At 46.8% G+C, this 21,280-nt stretch overlaps 1 protein-coding gene and 1 pseudogene across 3 annotated transcripts in view; both read left to right on the forward strand.

The window, feature by feature from the left end:
* The first annotated feature begins 205 nt into the window (after positions 1 to 205).
* The window catches only part of KLHL29 (kelch like family member 29), a 332,691-nt gene continuing 311,616 nt past the window's right edge, over positions 206 to 21,280 (forward strand). The window contains exon 1 of one of the 3 annotated variants that reach the window (XM_039462530.2): positions 206 to 806. The gene's annotated coding sequence lies outside the window, so the exon portion shown is untranslated. The remainder of the gene's footprint in view (positions 807 to 21,280) is intronic. The other 2 variants (XM_074394613.1, XM_074394622.1) reach the window with 2 other exon arrangements.
* Positions 1,227 to 20,491, forward strand: LOC141583704 (peptidyl-prolyl cis-trans isomerase A pseudogene; annotated as a pseudogene).

Raw genomic sequence — 21,280 nt, forward strand, 5'->3', positions numbered from 1 at the left:
CGAGCACTCCGCCCCGGACCGGGCGCGCGGCGGCCCGGGATCCCTAGGGCCGGAGGAGCGGCGCACGGGGCCGGGCCGGGCCGGGCCGGGCCGGGCCGGGGGGCCCCGCCTCCCCCTCCCGCCACCCCCGCCCACTCGGGCGCCGGTGATTGGCTCCGCCCGCCCCTGGCTGCGCGCCGAAGCCCGCCTCCCTCGCAGCTAAAGCAGACGGTACCCGGAGCGGAGCGAGCCAGAAGGGAGCATGGTCCCCGCGCCGCGGCCGCGCCAGCCCCCGCGCCGCCGCCGCCGTCCCTGCCACCGCGGATCTCGCCGCAGCTCCAGCCCCAGCCCCGGCCCCGGCACCGCAGCGCCCGTCCGCAGCCCCGGCGGCCGCCGCGCCTGAGCGCAGCCCCCGCCCGGAGCCGGAGCCGAGAGCCCGGAGCCAGCCCCAGCCCCGCGGCCGCCGCGGCTGCGGGGAGAGGGCGGGGGCGATGCTGCCGGAGCCGCCGCCGCCGCCGCCGCCTCGATGAGAGCCGCGCTGCACCGCGCATAGCCGCACAGGCTGACAGGCAGAAGGACCGACTTCCCTCTCCCAGGCATCCTTCCTGGGCTGCCGGGAGGCGGCGGCGGCGGAGGAGGAAGAGGAGGAGGAGGAGGAACGCGGGGAGGAGGAGGAGGACCTGGATCCGTTTCCTCCAGCCAGGACCCGAGCGGCCCCAGCCACCGCTACCCGCCGGCGCCGTCCGCTCTCCATCAGCCCTCCTGCGCCCACCAGCGACCCCGGGCTCTCTGCGCGTCGGGCCGGGGCCGGAGCGGCGCGGCCGGAGGTAAGAGCCGGGCCGGGTTGGAGCGCCTCGGAGGCGGCGCCGGAGACCCAGGTCCTGGCCGCCGCCGCGCGGGGCCGGGCCGGGAGTGGGAGCGGTGCCGGAACCCAGAACGCTGGGCTCAGCTCCGGCGGCGGCGGCGACGACGACAGGAGCCTCCTGCGTCTGGACTCTCAGGCTGCAGGAGCCCTTGCGCCTGCGCTGCTCCAGGGGGGAAAAAAGGGGGGAAAAAACTTCCTGCCCCCGGGTGTGCATGCACCAGGGCTGCCAGGGGCCCCTGTCGCGGTGGTGGGAGGTGCTGGATGCGAGTGTGACCCCCAACCGGGGCAGCCCCCCTGCTGGGCCCGGCGGCGCGTGCCCCTCTCCAGGCCACGTTCGCCTGAGCAGCCCAGGGCCCCGGCCGGGCAAGGGGCCTGGAAGCTCCGGAGGGCTGGCCCCCAGGGGCGGCCGCGCGCACTGCTCTTTGGGGAGGTGCGCGCCTCTGTGCGGCCCAAGCCAGGTTGGGGGTTTCTGCCCCTGTAGTCCTCTGATTTCGCATTTGGAGACTGGGTCTCTTCACTCAATCCCAAGTAACTTTCGAGGTAGAGGAGCTCGAAACCCGTCGGGAGGGAACCTGCACAGACCTTGTTGTGACATCCGCCCCCCCACACACACACGCACACTTCCCTTGACACCTTGTGGGTGCCAGCGTGTTGGGGGGCGGCGCGGAAAGGGGAGCTCACGGGGATGACGAAGGGGCCGGGAGGTGGTGTGGGTGGGGAGGGTTGTTTCTGTGTCGGACAGGGTGGACCCGCAAATGTGTAGTGTGCGAGTGTGAACGCATGCCCCGACATCCGCGGGGAGCTCGGGGCTCACGTCTCGGTCTCTGTGGCCTGGAGCGGGCTGAGAGTGCGAGGGTTATCTGCGGTCGCCGCGCGGGTGCCCGCGCTGTGCAGCGTCGGCCCCAGGCCGGGAGGGAAGGACGTGCTCGCCTGGGGCCGTAGTGCTGGGCTGGGAGCCGGGGTAGTCGGAGGCGGCTCCCAGGGCGGGTTGCCTCTGCGTTGGCTGGAGAAAGCAGGGGCGCGTTGCCTGCCTGCGGCCAGCCGTCTCGGAGGAGGGGGTGGCGGCCGCGCGCAAGTCTTGGATGCCTGGGTCCGCCCGCTGAGAAGCCAGTTGTCGTCCCAGGGCTCTGGAACCAAGAGGCAGACGCAGTCCCTTGGCGGGCCCTCCTCGAGCGGGCCCCCAGGGATGCTGATGGGTGAGGAGCTGCCGCCACCACCGCTGCTGCCATCCCTGCCGCTCTGCAAACGTTCTCCCTCCCTACCGTGCTTGCGCCACGGCGCGCCCCGGGCGAATCGTGGACGCAGGTATTTATGTAGCATTAAGCGAGACCTCGGCGCTGGAGGGACCAGACCGTGGAGGACGCTGAGCTGCTGCTGCCCGCGAAACTTCCACTTCGGCAGCTCAGCGGTATCCCGGTCCCGATGCTGCTGCAGGTTCCAGCCTCTCTCCAGTCCAGCAACGCCAGGATTCGGACTCCTCTTGCAGTGACAGATCTGTCCTGGTTACAGATGTATTCATCCTAGTTTCAGTCTCTTTAAAGTCATCTGTCTAGTCACTACAGAGTTTCTTCCTTGCCGTGTGGTCTTATCACTAACTCAGCCCTGGGAGGGCAGGTTTAAGGAATTACTTCATTTTCGGATGAATGACGGCAGACTTAGCCCACCTCATTTCCGATTTTTTTTATATAATTTTATTTTTTATTTTTTAGTGGAAGGAAGATGTAGAGCTTTTTAAATTTTTGTGAGGGAGGAGAATTAACAATTTTATAGATTGTTCATTCTGACACTTAGAGAAAACACGTCCAGTATGCACAGGTGAATACTTTAAAGGCTGGTTGGCATGCATGTTATCTGATTAGCCCATAGTCTAGGTGTTTATACAGGTATAGAGCTGTAGGCTACTGATGAATAGTCTCCGTCCCATACATTGAGCTGGAGTGCACTTGATTTATCACCCTGCTATAAATCAGGAATTTACTAGCACATGTGCCTTTAAACTCTATATGAATTTAATGGCATTTAAATTGGTTTACAAGCTGATGCATCTAACCTATTTTAATGACTTTCTGCACAAACATAAACCATATTTGCCTATAATTAAGAAAAACATTTTTTTTTCTCTTCAGTCTCTCCATTTCTAGTGCGATTGTGGAAATGTATAGGTCTCCAACTTTCATTTGCAAGCAGCAATCCAAACGAAATACCTAGAGTTTTACTGAAATAAAATATCCTATGGTAGCCATGGTAACAAATAGATTAAGGGTTATTGGTTTTCATCTGAATGTGATGGGGGGTGGGGATCTAGTGTTATGTCTTTTTAATTACGTTTCTAATGAGTGGTGGTCATACTTCAAGTACTCAGTGTGGGAGACATGGGAGACTGAGAATTCAGGTTTGCTGAGAATTCAGGTTTGCAAGAGGTTTATTGAAACAAAGACTAGTCAAGCCCAGGAGAATGACTTCTGCTAACTGCAGCTCCTCATATCTAGGAACAAATGGATGAAAACCTTTTTTTGTTTTTCAAGTAGATGAGAATTGAGTCAGTCCCTTTAAGACTGGAAAATGCATTTTTCTTGTAAACTATGACCAAAGGAACCTTTAAATCCAGCTTGTTTTCTAGGAATAAACATATTGTGAGTGTGGCTGTTGGTGTGGATTGAGTGTCACCGTTGTTATCAACACCTGTCAGTTTAAGTGAAGCACATCATTAGTCTATTCAAATCTTGCCTATTTCAATATTCATGCATTTCCATGGTGATCCATTCATTTTTGTTTATTTAGTCAACCTTATAAATCTTTGGCATCAATTTTAGTTGTGCCATCTTTTTCTTTCTTTCTTTCTTTTATCGACTGATTTGACTACAAACCATTCCTAGTTTAAAGTATTTTCTTCCTTTTCCTGCTAGTTTCTAAAAGCCTACACTATTCCCAGCTACATACAGATATAAAAGGGTTAATTTTTTTAATTGACTCAAATAGCACCTCTAATACTAATGTCAATTTTAGCATCTCATTTGATATATATGTGTGCATGGTTGGTTTTTTTCTGTTTTTGTTTTTGTTTTCTTTCAGCAGGCTTACCATAAAGCTTTCTCACTTTTTGGCTGGGAGACATCAATTTAGTCCAGCAGAACTGACTAAAGTTTTTCCTTCCTTCCTTCTTCCTTTTCCTTCCTTCCTTTTTTTCTTTCTTCTTCCTTTTTTTTTTTTTTTTTTTTTTTTTTTTGGCCCAATACTGTTATGGTTTAGGGATTCTTTGTATCATTGGTTGTATCTGGCTTGGAGAGACTTAACGACTGTATTAGAGCAGGTCTGCCCTAGGGTCTTTTCTAGTAGTGGTTAAAGCCAGAAGGTTTTGGAACAGCAGAGGATTTTCCAAATGCAACGTATGTTTAGTCACAGCATATAGTGCCCCTAGGATCATAGTAACATTGTAAGTCCACTGAACAGGCAGTTTTACTTAAATTCGAGTGATGATTTTGCTCACCCGCTTTCAACTTAGCTTTCTAATGATGCAATCCCATGCTAATCACAACCCTGTATATTTCAGAAATATCAAGGCAAGCATTAGCACGCTCCTGACTTATTAGGATCAGGCAAAGTAATTGGAACACTTAAGTTCAAAGTCAGATGAAGAAATGGAATTATAACCAACTTTGTGATTCTATAATCAGTCAACTAAGTGCCTACTTGGGGGTAGGGGAGGAAGAAACATCATGAATAAGAAATCCAGCCCTTAGTTGTGCTGAATGAGGATAAACCAAGCCAGTTACTGTATAAGAGGACTGGAGGACAAGAAATGTATTAGTGGATGGGAGGACCACTGGAGCCCAGGAAGTCAAGTCTGCAGTGAGCCATGGTTGCACCCCTGCACTAGGTGACAGAGCAAGACCCAGTCTCAAAAAAAAGAAAGGTGGTAGGGGGGAATGTATTTCTAAACAGATAAATCATGTGTTTCCCAGGCCTGTCCAAGTACTTTCACTGTGCTATATACATATCCACGCAAATGTTTGGAAGTTGGTAGAATATATGTAGTTTGTGTAGAAGATAGTTTTTATTTCTTAATTAATCTGCGGTCATCTCCTGATACGCTAAAAAATCAGGTAGTGTGATCTCTGGAATGTACTTTCATCTGAAGTATATTTTGCCTTAGAAAATGGTCTTAATTTTGGTTAGGAAGGAAAGATGTCTCCAAATTCTTTACCTGCACCTGAGATCAAAAATGCTGAGATCAGGACCACCCTGAAAGCAAACTCTGTGGTTCTTCCTGTAACAGCCACAGACTCACTCTCCCACAGTACGAAGTCAGAAACGCAGCCTGTACTTTCTTCAAGGAGACCACTTGAAAACAGGAAAACTGCAGCTGCCGATTAAGATGAGGCAAGTCAATCACTGGAAGTAGCAACAGGATTATTTGTGAAATCAATTTTATCATTTGGGAGCATTTCCACCTTTAGGGTAGAAAGGGGAAGAGTTCTCATTTTCCGTGCGAGAGGGTATCTGCATGAAATTCAAGTAGTTCAGAGACTCTCGACTGTGCAGCCGCAGATGATGACTCACAAGCTGGAACAAGAACGGCGAGCATGGTTGTGGCCGGGAATCCAGTGTGCGCAAAAAAGCCGGCTTTCAGGACATGTACAGGCTGCCTTTGGCCTCACAGGTGTCTGTTTTTATAATTGGTAGGTTTTTGACATTTAAAAATTTTTAAATCATTGACCATTTTAAGGATATATATATACACACATACACATATACAAATATATATTGTCACTTTCTTTCATTAAACCATGGCTTAAAAACACATGAAATGTACCGTCTTTACCATTTTTAACTGCATTTGTAGCATTCACATTGTTGTGCAAGCAAGCTCCGGAACTCTTCATCTTGCAGAACTGAAAGTCTGTATCCATTAAACACCAGCTCCGCATTCCCACCTCTCTCAGCCCCTGGCAGGCAGCATTCTACTTTCTGCTTATGTATTTAACTACTTTAGACCCCTCATGTAAGTGGAATTATCCACGTTCGTCCTTATGTGACTGGCTTGTTATACTTAGCATGATGTCTTCAAAGTTTATCACATCTCGTGGCATGGGACAGGATTTCCTTCCTTTTTAAGGTTGAATAATATTCCATTGCATGTGTAGACTGCATTTTGTTTATCCATTCATCTGCTGATGGAGATTTGGGTTGCTTCCACGTTTGAGCTCCTGGGAATAATGCTGTTGTGAATAGGAGTGTTAGACATCGGCTTTCAGTGCTTCTGGGTCTATACCCAGAAGTGGAATTGCTGTTATTTTGATTTTTAACACTAACAAATTACAGAGGTTTTCTATTGAAGAGGCTTCGTGAGAATGCAGTCAAACAGAATACTATCCAATCAAGAATGCAGTAGACGTTACTGACATTTGTTCTTCCTTTTCTGTGCGTGCATGTCCTCCCAAGCCTTTCTGATCTTATGCTTTGCTTTGGGGGCTTGCCCTAGTTGCAGTGATATTGCAGAGCGATTAGAAACATCAGCTTTTGTCTCCAGTGCCTCCTAGCTGTGTGACCTTGAAAAGATCCTGAATCTCACTCTGCCTCAGTTTTCTTTTATGAAATTGGAAAGAGCAATAGTAGCTATCTAGGGTGGTTGTGAGGGTGAAGAGACATAATCTCTGTAAACCCCCATCACAGTGGCCTCGGCAAGCGCTCTAGGAAGAGGGCTTAGGAGAGAGAAATAGCTGTGGAAGAAGAGACAGGCAGCAACCCCTAGAGGCCTCGGAAACGGTAGACGCCGATCCTGTTCAATTTCAATCATAAATGTTTTCATCGTATGCCAGGAAGTGTATGTATATTGTATTCTGTGAGTCTGGCTATCAGTATTTATTATGAAAAGCATAAGAGATTTGCATCACAATTCCAATAGTTAAAAATACCCTTGAGTTGATTTGATGTGTGAACTTTTAATTCCATCTTTAGTATCATAATTTTAGAGTTGATGTGGATTTTTGAGGTCAGCTAATCTACCTATTATTCAATCACCAAACCTTTATTAAGCCCCAATAATATAATAATAATAGCTTCCAGTTATGGCTGCTCACTATATCCGAGTACTTTACATATATTATCTCTAATCCTCATATCAATGCTGCGAGGTAGGGATTATCCACATTTTACAAATGAAGATGAGGCTCAGAGGTAATCAACTGGCCCAAGGCCACAAACCTAGCCACGTTGTTCAGCTGGGTTTGAACACAGATCCCTCAGCTACCAGTCTGTCTGTGTTTTCCTTTTTGCACACACACGCCTATTCTTGTGTGCACATGCGTCTGTGTCTTTGTTTTTTCCCATGCGTCTGTATACCTCACACTGCCTATACCAGGTACTGTGTTGAGTAATGAACATTTTATGTAAAATAAATCTACTGGAAGGAATTTGAGTTTAAACAACAATATTAATCAAGTCTGACCAACATTCATGATCCTTTTTGATTTTCCACTGCTGCTTCCATTTGCTGTGGTTTCTGGAAAGTTAATGAGAAAAACTTTTAGGTGTTTGAATGGCATCTGTTTCCATCTTGAGCCAACGTAGTAAATATAGCAAATCCAAGAATAAAAACAACGTAGAAAGGGTTCAGGATTCATCCAGAAACACTGAATGCTGACCCGGGCTTGTTCATTTTTGCATAGCATCGCATAGCCTGGCGCCTGGCACAAAACTCTTCAGTAAAAATGTTTGCCCAGAGAAGGTGTCAGATAACAGACATCAGAGCCTACTTTTTGGATTTTCTTTTCACTCCGTGGCTGTATAGTCACATGTTCATGGTTTGTCATTCTGTGGAATTTTTGATGCTATATTTGGGCATATGTCTATTAAATATGTTTATTGATGAATTCTAACGAATCTGGATGGAATCTTCTAGGATTTATGACTTGAGACTTTGAAGGCTAATTCTCTCTTGGAGCTTCATCGTTGCAGTGACAACCTGGGTCTGTTTGGCACTTCTGAGCATCTGTGCAGTCTGTCCCCTCACGGGCTTTCCTTGTAGGGTGTTGTCCCACTCGGATTTTAAATTTTATGGTAGTGCACAAAAGCATCGTTTTAAGGAAAAAATGAAACACGTGGAAATCACAGAGACAGTTTGGGAAGGGCAATAACACTGTATTTTCCGACTTCTTCTGTTCTATTTTTATTCTTTATATTAGTTTTTTCTCGAGATGGGTGTGAATAGAGCCTGGAGCACACACCACAAAAATGTGTTTGCTCTGTTTTAACTCTTTCAACCCACGTTCAGTCAACGAGGGCCTTCTTCGGTTTGAGATTCTCATTGAGAAAGGGGTAATTGCAGTGCCTGGGATCTGGACCACACAGGAAATGCAGGGTGTGGGGAGGGCTGGCCCTGCCTGACTGCTGGCCCTGCAGGGACAGGGTCCCTCCCTCCTGCATAGCTCTGCTACCTCCCCTCCTTCCTTGGGGCTTGTCTGTACCGTAGAGACAACGTCAAGCATGAGGCTTCCCCACAAAGCTCTTAGAAGCAAGTTGGAGGTGTGGGCGGTGAGGGAAGAGCAGACAAGAGGACTCTGTATCGCTGTTTTGTGCAAAGCCAATGCCAAAAGCTTAGGCCAAATTAACTGCCAGAACACCTCTGCTTTCCTTTTGGTCATTTAGTAACACTGAGAAGTGGTGAGAAATGGTGAAATTGGGATTAAAAACAAAAACCAAAAGCAATCTTCCCGCCCTCCTTTACCTTCACTTTTCACATCTTCCAGCTTTAAGCATCTGCTTCTAGATCAAACTTGCAGCTGAACTTAGCCTCCCAAGGAACTTTAAGGATATATATTCAGCTCCTGGAGCTTCTAAATGAGGATAGATTCAATAACTGTTTACTGAGAAGGCACAGTGGGAAGAGCACTGCCTTTCCTGTGGCATCTAATTTTTGCTCACTCTGTCGCGTGGGTGGTGGTATTCCTACACTCTGTAGCTGATTTAGAGAGGCCCAGGGTCACATCAGCAAACATGGGTGTCAGGTCTGTGATGGGTGTGGATGGGTTACAGGGAGGAAACAGCCTGTCCTCCAGACACCTGCCTACCTATGGAGAAGGAAGGCAGTAAGTATTCCCTTGTCTATGGAATATAAATCGCCTGTTAGAATAAAGAAATAATCACATGTTTAGCCACATTGCTCACTGATTATCACAGTTGACATAATAAGTTGAGGTCCAAATAATTTTCTTTTAAAGCGTGAAATAAATTCAAAGAGACTCACCAGTATGATTTCAAGTATCTTCAGACTTAAATGTGCTGGCTTCATCTTTGCAAATGGAACAAAAATTCAATTCTGAATTTGCCTGCAAGGCGTAGGTCTATCTGACTCCTTTCTTTGTGGTCCGAAGGCTTCCTGGGGTGTGCTGATTTAGATCTATGAAGATTGAATATTTGAGGATTAAATGAGTTCCTGTTTGCAAAGTGCTTAGAACTGTGCCAGCGTCTGCCAAATCGGTAACATCAGTGGTTATTTCGGGACTCATCTTAGGGATCATGGTCCTTGAAGGCAAAGTCTTTGTCTTTTCGCCTTGGACCTGGCACAGGTTGGGTATTCACTGCTCAGATACTGTGAGCTCAATGAAGTGTGATAAGGTTATAGAGGAAGGAAGACGGCACCCCATCTAACCAGGAAGTCCGTGAAAAGAGTGGGCCAGTCCAGGCATTTCCTGAGAAATTCTGTGAGACAGTCCAGAGCAGAGGGAACCAGATCATGAATGCTGCTGTGGCTGTGACCTCGTGGGTCCACTCGGTTCTGCCTAACCACCGACACTGGCCGCTGCTGCTACTGCCTTGTCTCTCCATCATGGTAGAGACGGGTAGAAAGTGGTTCTACTCCAGGCAAAGCCACAGATAGGTGTCTGTCCCCACACTTTTACCAGTAGGTGCCGAGATAAATTGGGAATAAGCATTTAGAAACTACGATTGCATTCAACACTGCCTTAGCAGCATGAGCCCGGGGCTCCCCTCGTTAGCTAGGTACAGACCAGTTTGGGTGGTCTCGAACTCACATGGTGAGTTGCCAGGAGAGCTGTGTACAGTGTCAGTGTGGCCTAACTGATGCAAGGTAGGGCCATATTTTGGTTCTTGACAGATTGGTGATGTAAACAAAAACCCAAAACCTGATCCTTCCCCGCCGCAGACGGGCGCAGAGAACTGCCTGAAAGAAACCTATTGCAGTCGTCTTGCCGAAGCAAGACATGTCCCGTGATTTTGTAACACTTGGCTCTAGAATCGCTCATCAGTGAGGCCAGCGTTGCCACCTTTGGGTCAGCAAGTGGGCTGAATTCTGTCCAACCCAGTGGTGCTCACGTTAGCAGGGGCAGCAGCCTGGTCCATCCTGCCTGAACTTGACTGTCATCGTTGGTGGCCACAAGGAGGAGTGTGTCCCCTGCATTTAGGTGCCCCCCGAGTCGGTCTCCCTGATGCTGAGTAAGAGCCTCAGGATCGTGGCTCAGGATCTTCCCTCGTGCCCACCCACATGCATCCTGAGGCCAATTTATTACAGTGCTGCCCTGTTTTGACCTCTTGAGATTTGGGTAGGCTATTTTGCCATCGAATTAGCTTATTTAGCAAATGTGAAGAAATATAAGATGACCTTGCCCTAGCTTTTCAATCCAAAATCAAGGGCCATGGAATTTGGGAAATGTACATACCTCACGTGGAAGCTGCGCTGGTGGGACCAGGAGGCTGCGTGCAGTGCGCTAGTCCGGCGGTCCTTCTAGAGGAGAGCCTGCTGTAATCCATTCGGCTCATGCTGTTCCAACCAGCTTTAATCACCAAAACTGGAATAATATTCAAACTGCAAAAGGAACATATTTCTTGCCGAAGCCTTGATTTGCCAAAAAGAAGCACCCAGGCTTCTCCCTCTACCCACCTTTGGCAACATGTTGTAAAAAAGAGAAGCACCTGGATGGCTTCATGTGATGTGGGGAAACTGCCTTTTTCTATGATTCTCAGTTTTAAAATTTCCTCTCTTCCCCCAGGAGGAGAAAAATGATTTTCATGGAAAGCGTGTTTCAAGGAAGTCGCTTTTTTCCTCTGTATAGAGTCACCACCTCATTTGTGACCTTGAGGGAGGCTTTCTCCCTGGCCCCAGGTGTCTGACAAGGACTACTCTCGCGCCCCCTGGGTAGAGGCCTGGCAGTGCCGAGTACTTGTGCTGTGAGACCCGGAAGGTACCTGTGACTGGGACAGAGGCAAGGTCGCAGGCAGCTGTGGAGAGCCTCGTCAGGAGAGCAGCTCCTGCTGCTGCCTTGCTGGGATAAAGGCACACCAACGGCCATCCCGTGGCAAGGGCTCCAGCCCCCCTTGTAGATGATGGCCCTGCTGCTTGCCCCTCTCCATGTGCTCTCCCTCACATCCCTGAGTAAGCAGGGCTTTCCAGAGTCACGACCCTGCCCAGGTTTTAAAATTTAAAGCTTGATTCTACAGACGCCACAATAAGCCATTTTTGTTCACAAGGACTCCTGGGGGAGGCAGGGGTGGGGTGGTCGCTCACCGAACTGTGAAGGCACAGTTTGACAGCTGTAACTGTCTGCTGTTTTTATTCCTGGTACGCCTCCCAGAATGCCTGGTCTCCAGAAACGTTTTTTGATAGCTCAGATAGACACCTGGGCCAAATATAGTCTCCTTGGGCTCAGGAAAATGGGAGGCAGTTACCCATCAGGCCCTTACTCCCGTGCTGGGTGTGACCAGTGGGTTGCTGGGGTGGGGTCAGGTGGAGGATGTGACACTGCTGTCTGGGAACTGAGCATGTGGCAGTGGGGAGCGTGGAGCTTGGATCTCAGGCCAGCACAGTTGCAATTAAAACACACTTTTAACTCAACGAACATCTCCATTAAAAAATGGACAGTGGACTTGAATAGACACTTCTCCAGAGAAGATATACCAATGGCCAATAAGGACAGGAAAAGATGTTCCACATCACTAATCAGTAGGGAAATGCAAGTCAAAACCACGATGCGATACCACTTCACGTCCATTGGCATGACTATTATAAAAACAACAACAGAAAATAGTGTTGGTGAGGGTGTGGAAAAACTGGAACCCTCATGCACTGCTCTTGAAAATGCAAAATGGTTCAACCGCTATGGAAAACATGCTTGTCATTCTTCAAAAAATTGAACATAGAATTATCATAGGATCCAGGAATTCAACTTCTGAGCCTATACCCCCCAAAAAGTGAAAGCTGAGATCCGAACAGATGTTCACACACCAGCGTTGCTCATAGCAACCACTTTCACAATGGCCAAAAGGTAGAAGCGACCCAAGTGTGCATCAGGGATGAATGAATAAACAAAATACACTAGATACATACAATGGAGCATGATTCAGCCTTTAAAAAGGAAGTTTTGACACATGCTATAGCATGGATGAACCTTGAAGACATTATGCTAAGTGAAATAAGCCAGTCACAAAAGGACAGACACTGTAGGATTCCACTTCTGTGAGGTACCTAGAGTAGTATGGATTGCATTCACAGACAGAAGTAGAATGGTAGTTGCCAGAGGATGAGGGGAGAGAGTTATCATTTAATGGGTAAAGAGTTTCAGTTTAGTGAAATGAAATGCTCTGGAGATAGATACAGATGTTAGAGAAGGTTGCAAAACAATGTGCATGTAGGCTTTGCAGGCGCCGCTGCCGGGATCCCCATACTATCAGCCATGGTCAACCCTGCCGTGATCTTCAACATCACCATTGACGGCGAGCCCTTGGGCCACATCTCCTTCAAGCTGTTTGCAGGCAGGTTTCCAAAGACAGCAGAAAACCTTCGTGCTCTGAATCCTGGTGAGAAAGGCTTTGGTTATGAGCGTTTCTGCTTTCTCAGAATTATTCCAGGGTTTATGTGTCCAGGTGGTGATTTCACACGTCATAATGGCACTGTGGTGGCAAGTCCATCTACAGGGAGAAATTTGATGGTGAGGACTTCATCCTAAAGCATACAGGTCCTGGCATCTTGTCCACGTCAAATGCTGGACCACAGTTCCCAGTTTTTCATCTGCACTGCCAAGACCGACTGGATGGCAAGCACGTCTGTGGTCTCTGGCAAGGTGAAAGAAGGCATGAATATTGCGGAGGCCATGAAGCGCTTTGGGTCCAGGAATGGCAAGAGCAGCGAGAAGATCACCATTGCCGACGGTGGACAACTGTAATAAAAGTTTGACCTGTGTTTTATCTTAACCACCGGACCATTCCTTCTGTAGCTCAGGAGAGCACCCCTGCACCCCACCTGCTCTCCGTGTCCTAGAATCTCTGTGCTCTCCCTCCAGCTCCCTTTAGAGTCCATGTTTTCCTTGTTCCCTTCTGTGCCTAGCTGGATTGCAGAGTTAAGTTTACCATTATGAAATAAAAACTAACACCAAAAAAACAATGTGCATGCACTTAATGCCACTGAACTGTACATTTAAAAGTGGTTAAAATGGTAAATGTTAAAGCATGTATATTTCATCACAATAAAAATACAGATTTTCAAACATATTCCAAAGTGATTCTCCCAGCAAATTCTTTTTAAAATTCACTTAGGAAAATAATGTGTTTAACAATTTAGCAACTCTCCTAGGACATTTGCTGCATACCTACTCTGTGCTGAGCATTGCATTTATTTATTATTATTTTCTTTGAGGTGTAATAGTTGAGAGGCAATACAATGAAAGCTACAGACTCAAGTGTTCAGTTCACTGAGTTTCAATCATTAAGAACTGTGCATGATGAACCTGTGTAACTTTCATCAGCCCAGAAAGTTCCCTCCTGCCCCCTCTGGTCAATGCCCATCTTCTTTCCAACCACTTTCTGATGTCAGTCATCATGGGTTTATGCCTGTTGCAGACATTTGTAGACAGAAACACACAGTGTGCAGTCTTGTGTGCTCCGCTGGTCTTGCTCAGCCTACTGTCTGCCGTTGAGCTGTGCTGATGCGTGTGGACTCTCCTGCTGGTTAGTCCTCCATGGCATACATCTCAGTTTGTGCATCCATTCTCCTGCGGGTGGGCACTGGGATGCCACTGTGGTTTGAAGACCACCGCCAGTGAGTGAAGATGTCAGGTGACCACTGAGAAGTGTCCCGGCAGAGTGGGCTTGCCACACTTCAAGTTCTCGGCGCCGGGGTTTTGCTCTTTAACTGGCAGCCCACCTGGAGGTGAACGATCTCCAGGTAATGGTGTTCTGTTGATTTACACTAAAAGTATGACATCTAGCAGAACAGACGCTTGTGTGCCTCTGAGCAGATTTCTCCCCAAAAGCCATCACATGGCTAAATTGCTGTCAGGAGACTGCTTAGTGACTCAGCACTGGGGACAGGAAGTGGGCAGATGGCCTTAACAGGTTGGCATCCCTGAGCTGTGATGGCTGCCATCCCCATCCCCAGCTCAGACGGCCACCTGCAGATGTGATCAGATACCCAAGGTGGGGTAGGGTGGAGATGGAGGAGTAGAGCGCCCCCTCCCCCAAGCAGGGTTTGGGTGGCTTGTCCTTAGCTTGGCCTCTTCCTTTCTGGATTGGAGCCTCCAGGCTGGTTGAGATGCCCTTTAGCCACGTTAAAGCCATTAGTCTGGGGTTGAAGCACCAGAGCTTTTCTGTCTTTCCGGTGACTTTGCTCTCTCTGCTGTGACGCATTCTTGGGTGAGTTTGTAGCCTCTGAGTCCCACACGGAGGTCAGTGTCATCCTGCATGTCCCCAATGCTGGGTAGTATCTCATCTCATGACATAGTGAGGCCCAAGGCTCACCATGGAGGTTAAGGTTGCAGTAAGCCAAGATTGCACCACCGCGTTACAGCCTGAGTGATAGGCCAAAATCCTGCCTCGTAGTGGTGCGGAGGGGGAAAGCCACACCTTTATTGCAAGTAGCTCTGGACTCAAAACACTAGCCAGCCACCTGGACATGGTGCAATCGTAGGCAAGTGAATCTCTTGGAACATAGCTACCTCGTATGATACTATCAAGAATACCTTTGTTGCCCCATGTCTGCCTTCATAAGCCTGTTGGAGGTGGGAGGGTAATGCCTGCCTTCCGGGAACATGGACATATTCTATCAGTGTGAAAGCCGGTTTCAGCCAAGTTAGTTTCCTCTGCTTCCACGCTTCTGGGCAGTACCTCGTCTCATTGCATAGACAATACAAGTCGAGAGTGTGTGGGTGACAGCTTCAACTGTTGCTCTTCAGTAGGGAGCTGTGGAGACAAGACAGGCTGATCAGGGTGGGCTATGGTCACTGGGGAACCCCATGGAGCAGAGAGAATTTAGGGGCCCTCCAAGAGAAAAAGTATTTATGCTGGTTTCTTTCAGTCCATTCAGAAACCTTTCTCTATACACCCCTGGTTCCCACTCTAAGTCTACTAGGTCACTGACAGCTAACACATAACCCTCACCTGGAAGACGTAAGCTTGCAAGGTCCAGCTTAGACGTGCACTTGTGATATCTAAAGGACTTGTTCTGAATTCACCTCTGAGGGAGGTTGGCGGCACTGCTACAGTATCTGAGCCCGCAGGAGCTGAGGGCTGCGTGGTCACCAGAACCTCAGCGTAGAGCAGGCGTCCCCAAACTACCGCCCGCGGGCCGCATGCGGCCCCCGAGGCCATTTATCCGGCCCCCCACCGCACTTCAGGAAGGGGCACCTCTTTCATTGGTGGTCAGTGAGAGGAGCACAGTATGTGGCGGCCCTCCAACGGTCTGAGGGACCGTGAACTGGCCCGCTGTGTAAAAAGTTTGGGGATGCTTGGTGTAGAGGCTCATATGGCAGGGACATGGAGTATGGAGCCCATCACAGTGAGTCAGGAACTGACGTGCTCTGCTCGCTCACCCAGGGGCACAGGAGACCTGGGACAGAGGAAGGGATCTGCCTGAAGTAGTGGGAGGGACAGGAAGGTACATTGCTGAGCAGAGGGACTCTCTGCTGGTCCAAGAAGCCTCTGTCTGGCCAGGCCGAGGTTACTCTCAGCCTCTCTCTCTCCTCTTTCTTCTCTAGAAGGCTCTGCCAGGTTCAGATCCTACCTGTCCTCTGCAGCTTTGTAGGGAGCAGTCCCCACATCTGTGAGGACTTGCCTGATGCAGGTTCTCAAGGTAACTGCTTCAAGGCTGCCTGGGAGTCCCCAGCTGACCTGACTGTGTGCTCCTGGGGAAGCTGATCACCTCACCCTTTGTTTATACTCCATTGTTGATTTTCCTCTGAGGATCTAGGCCCATGCTGGGCACATTTTGCACTTTCAACAGGCGAGGGGCAGAAAAAGAGAATTGCTGTACCTGAGACTTGCCAGTCAGGGGCAGAGTGAGAACTGGGATCCCAGCAGCCCAGGACCTGGGAAGAGCATGAAGGACAGTGGTAGGAGGGGCGGAAGGTCCATCTGGGTGCGGGGTCACCCGAGAGCCCCGTGCTGTTTCACACTGTCCCGGGTGGAAAATGCAAACCCTGTGGAATTTTCTCCCTTTCAGTGTTGACTATTGTCCTATGGAAATGAGGATGATTTCCTAAAATGTGTGGCTTGATAAAGGATCCCTTCACCGGGGTGTGAAATGACTGTGCATCTGAATCTGAGCCAGAAAAGATAAACTTTTGCTCCATTTTCCCACACACCAGATTTGAATTTTTCCAGGACACTACTCACCTAGTGTGTGCTTATCTAGGTCCTTGGGCCTAGGGGGCCCCTCGTGGAAGCCCAGGCCATGTGATCCGAGTCCCAGGCCCCATCCCTCCCCCTCTCTCCCTTGGGTGTGTATCTCCCTGGTATCCCCCGGTAGACTGCTCTGCCCAGCCGTGAACTGAACAGCCTGTCTTGGGGTAGAACCTTTCTCACAGGTGTGTTTGGGCACTACAGGACGGTTGGGCAAAAGTGGTATGAATGACTCTCCTTGCCTTTCTGCTGATCAGAAAACCATAGGAAAAATACAAAACATTTCTTTGGGTATTGAGAACAAAGTTTCTAAAGTGACTTTACCATAAGTTTGGTTATTTGAGAGAATGGTTTTTAATTAAGAAGGAAACTTGATTAATATATATGTGTCTCTGATTTCTTATATGTGTGTATATATGTATATTAAAAGAAATCAAGGACATACATATGTCTTTTAAAAAATTTAAATTTATGTGTATCTATTTCTTTTTGATCTGTGTGTGTATAATTCTTTTAAATCTATGTATATGTATATATCTTACATATAATCTTATATATGTGTGTATATCTTGTATATGTATAGATACATATAGTTTTCACCACAGATATACTGTATGTATAGTGTACACTATAATGTCAAGTATGTGAAAACAAAGAACTTAGATTAAAAGGCTGAAAATATGCCATCATCTTTCTACCTTAAAGTGAAAATGGATTTTCACTCTAACAAAGCATTGATGTTTGAGATTTAAAATATTTAAAATAATAAGCCGATTTTTTTTTAATATTGGGAAAATAAAAATTTGCCTAACAAGGAAAAAGAATCAACTATCATAGGAAGGTAATTTTGCCCTGCCCCTCCTCATCCCATAGTGAGCAGTATGTGTTTATGTCCATGCTGACATTAAGACTGGTGAAAACAGAAAAAAGACTATCGTGGAATAAATTTTTAAACCAACAGTTTTTAAAATGGGAAAGGAACCAAATAGTTTCATATAATCCCATATAAAAATGTCCCTCATAATGAATCTCAGACTTACCTTAAAGGAATAACTCTCAGGATTTTCCTTCATTCTGGGGCTCTGGTAAGCTCAAAATTTGGGGCTTTCTTAAAGCAGGCTTCAAACCTTAAAAGCGTATCTTAGTTAGTGAATGCCGTTGCCAGCATTTTCAAATAACTGTGCCCCCAAGTGGTCACATGTACCTGTAAATTACATGCAGCAAAAAGGTTGCAATTAACCAGGTCCTGGACTACAGAGTTTGCAATTTGTTAATAATAATGATGACGAAAACAATAATACATCCAAAAAAGAAAAGAGGGGAAGAAGAAACCCAAAGTGTGTGTGTGTGTGTGTGTGTGCGCGCGCACGCATGCAAAAGACAGGGAAGAATTTTCTCAGTGTTTATTTTTGCCATGCCTCTCCCAGAGAGAGAGAGTGTGTGTGAGAGTGTGTGTGTGTGTGTGTGTGTGTGTGTGTGTGTGTGTGTGTGTGTTTGCATTTGAGGAGGGAGGCCTGGCCAGAAGAGGTGGGGGTAACTGTGGGCAGAGCCCTCCCAAGAATTCTGGAGACTTCGCATCCTTTCTCAGAAGCAATCCTCGATGCTTTTGACTGCCTGCTTCTCTGCAGCAGTGGCTCCATGATAGTCTCCTTGGCAGCCTGCCAGAGGCTGTAAGTGTACAGAGAATTGTGTTTTAATAGAAGGCTTTACCTCTGATACAGATTTGAAATAAGGAAGAAACTTTCTGTTCCTCAGCCAGAGCAAAATGCGTTTTGCTTCCTGTGAAATGCTGGTGATTACAAGCTCATCTTACATAATTTTATTATTTTCAATTGCTGCCCGTCAATCTCAGGTGATGGTTTCCTGGGAGCAGAAAAGAGGCAGATTCTGGGCGATGATTATTAAAAAAAAAAAAGTCACCCAGTCATTAGCAAATCGTACAGAAGTTTAGAAAGGAGAATAATTATCTTTGTGATGATGCTGTTTAAGATAATCAGAACTTGCATTGCTAAGTTAGACACGCCGAAGTGAATTGAGGACTGTTTAATGGCCTCTTAGAAAATGTATTTTCGCTTTAACAAAGCATTGATGTTTGAGATTAAAAAAAGAAACCCTTTAAATCTCGTGAAGGAATTCTCTGGAATAACCACATTTTCAGAAATCTGTGACATGATCGAGGTGGTCCATTGTCACGCCCACAAGAGGGCATTTTCTCATCAACTACTGTAAAAACGATTTGTTTTCTAAAGGAAAGCTGAGAGGCCTGGGGGAAGGAGAGCCTTCTGCAGAGCAGAGAGTGGAGAGCCGCTTGCAATTGAGTTGTATGTATGCTTCCACTTCATACGCCCTGCCGCGCCTGCGAGCCAACGCTTCTGGCCAGGAATCTGCCCTCTGTGTTTACCTACTCTCTTTTTATGTCTTATTCCCAGAAAGACTGGGGACCGAAGGAATCCTTTGCAGGAGTATTCTCCAGACACACGGTTCCACACGCTACTGTATGGTTGACCCCATCGATGACTTCCCCATGAAACTTGAATCTTAGTCTCTCATATTTTAACATACCTGTTCCAGGTCCAGGTTTCTTCCCTTATGGATTTAACACACATTTGTTGAGTACCTACTGTGTGTCACCTTGAGCCAGACTGAGACCCTGCCCTCACAAAACACACATCCTCCACAGGAAGGTGTGGCATAAAAAAAGGGAACAAATACTAGAGTATAATTTAGATCATTATAAATATTATGAGGAAAAATAACTGGGATAAGGAAAGGTGGGTATTTTGATCAGCTAGTTAGGCATACTTCTCTCTTGAGTAACAAATAACATTCACATTTTGTTCAATGCACACCAATATTATTTGGATTACAAAGGGAATACATTTTTTTCAACTCCCTTTTTTCTAAAAAGGTTAGTTTTATTGTTTATTATTTTACAGACCATGAAACATGATGGCCACCAGGGAATCCAGATGCTGCCACTTGCTAGTTTGTAAAATGACATTTAAAAATTACCATCTACTCATCACCTCATGATTTCATAAAACGACGCATGTTTTAACACCAAAGAGTAAGAAGGATGTAATCCCAGAATCCAGGACAGTTGAATAAGGGTATTGTTTTGGAAAATTTGCTACATTGTCTGACATTTTCTCCTTTTCTATGACTGATGAGAACCTCACCGGGGACTGGTTCTGGTCAGGGGCTGGCATTCAGTTCTACAGGTCGCGCTGCTTTCCCCAACCACGAGGATCACAGTGTTGGCACCAGTTCGGCAAGCTCAGCTCCCAACCTCAACGTACAAGACCCAAGAGTGGCAGGCGGTTTGCTCCCCATCCTAGGGGTTCTAGGATACTTGATGAGCTCAGCCCAAGAGCTGCAGTGCCGTTTTGAGAGTTTCTAAAGCCCGGAGTCAGTGCTTTACTTTGAGTACATGTTTTTTGGGGTCAAGCAGAATGGGCTGGGCAAATCCAGGAAGGCTTCATGGAGGAAGTAAGCCTTGAACTTGGCCTTAAAGGATGGGTAGGTGTGAGGAAGAGGATGTAGGATTATAGTGGATGATATGTACATTTTTGAAAGTTAATGTGGAACAGTTTTTGGTAATAAAAGGCAACATCCATTGTGTAAAATGTTACAGTTTAACAAAGTAATAATCTCTAATAAACATATTGTCTAGGCCTGGCGACGTGGCTCATGCCTGTAATCCCAGCACTTGGAGGCCAAGGTGGATGGATTCTTTGAGGTCAGGAGTTTGAGACCAGCCTGACCAACATGATGAAACCCCATCTCTATTAAGATACAAAAAATTAATCAGGTGTGGTGGTGGGCACCTGTGATCTCAGCTACTTGGGAGACTGAGGTAGAAGAATCACTTGAATCCAGGAGGCAGAGGTTGCAGTGCACTTGAATCCAGGAGGCGGAGTTGCATGCCCCTGCACTCTAGCCGGGGTAGCTCAGCAAGACTCTGTCTCCAGAAAAAAAAAAAAAAAAAAAAAAAAAAAAAAAAAAAAAAAAAAAAACACCAAACATATTATCTAAAGACGATTGTTAATATTTTATCATATTGTCCTCCAATCTTTTTGCTTTGCATCTTTACATTAGTTGGGACCATATTGCACAGGACATTTTGCATCTTGTTTTTTTACTTTAGTATACAATGCACATTGTCTCATGTCATTGAAAATTATTCTTAAGCATCACTTCCAAATGGCTTCATTTATTCCATCCTGCCTGCATGCTATTCCCATCAGATGTATTTCTTTTCCTGAGATAACTCTCTGGTGGATATTCTTGTGTATGATTTTGGTTCATAATTTTGGTATCAGACACATCTGCCAAGGGCCAGCTCTGAGGGTAATACTGGGCCTGTCACAGTACCCACTGGTCTCTGTGCATGTGAAGTGGAGATAATAGTACCAACCTCAGGGGGATAGGTATAAGACTTATGTGCGATCATGTTTAGATAGAGTTCTAGAAATAGAATTACCAAGGTTTGATCTCTTTAAAATTATATAACTTTTCAATTGTAAAAATAATGTTCTTTGTGGAAATTTTTAACAAAAGAAAAACCATGCAAATTTCATCACCCAGAGATAAAAAAACAATTAACATTCTAGAATCTATTATTTGTCACAGGTAGCAGAATGGGGATGGTACTATATATATCATTTTCTCTCCTGCTTTTTTCCTCTTAGCCTTGTAATCCTTCTCCCTTGTCATTATTCATTTGGAAACAATCTTAAAAGACTGTGTTCCATTATATCCTGTTATATTAATGTCTCTTATTTAACTATTTCCTTTTGTTTGCCATTTAGA

This window comes from Saimiri boliviensis, chromosome 1 (genome assembly GCF_048565385.1).
Source record: "Saimiri boliviensis isolate mSaiBol1 chromosome 1, mSaiBol1.pri, whole genome shotgun sequence".
NCBI lineage: Eukaryota > Metazoa > Chordata > Mammalia > Primates > Cebidae > Saimiri > Saimiri boliviensis.